The sequence below is a fragment of the Mobula birostris genome, chromosome 5 (genome assembly GCF_030028105.1).
Source record: "Mobula birostris isolate sMobBir1 chromosome 5, sMobBir1.hap1, whole genome shotgun sequence".
Taxonomy (NCBI): Eukaryota; Metazoa; Chordata; class Chondrichthyes; order Myliobatiformes; family Myliobatidae; genus Mobula; species Mobula birostris.
Genome location: NC_092374.1, coordinates 41,397,058 through 41,397,390, shown reverse-complemented (window position 1 = coordinate 41,397,390; position 333 = coordinate 41,397,058).

Here is a 333-nt window from a genome sequence, read left to right as displayed (position 1 = left end):
TCCTTCTCAAAAGGCGCCTCCCCTGAACCGATAATACCACCTCCCTGTCCTACTCCTATCCCACATTTTCCAATCCCAGATAGTCTAATACAAGATTTGGCTTCATACTTTCCTATATTGGCTATAATCTCTACCTCCGATTTAGTAAGTGCCTGCTTTGCTACATCGCCTGCCCTTTCATTACCCAATACACATGCATGCACAGGTACTCAACAAAACTGGGCGGTGTTCCAAACCAGTGGGCGTGATCTAATTTAGATGGGCGGCGCTCCCGACCAATTGGAGTGATCTGAGTCAGAAAGAGCGGAGTTACAGTCCGGTAGGCGGGGTTTG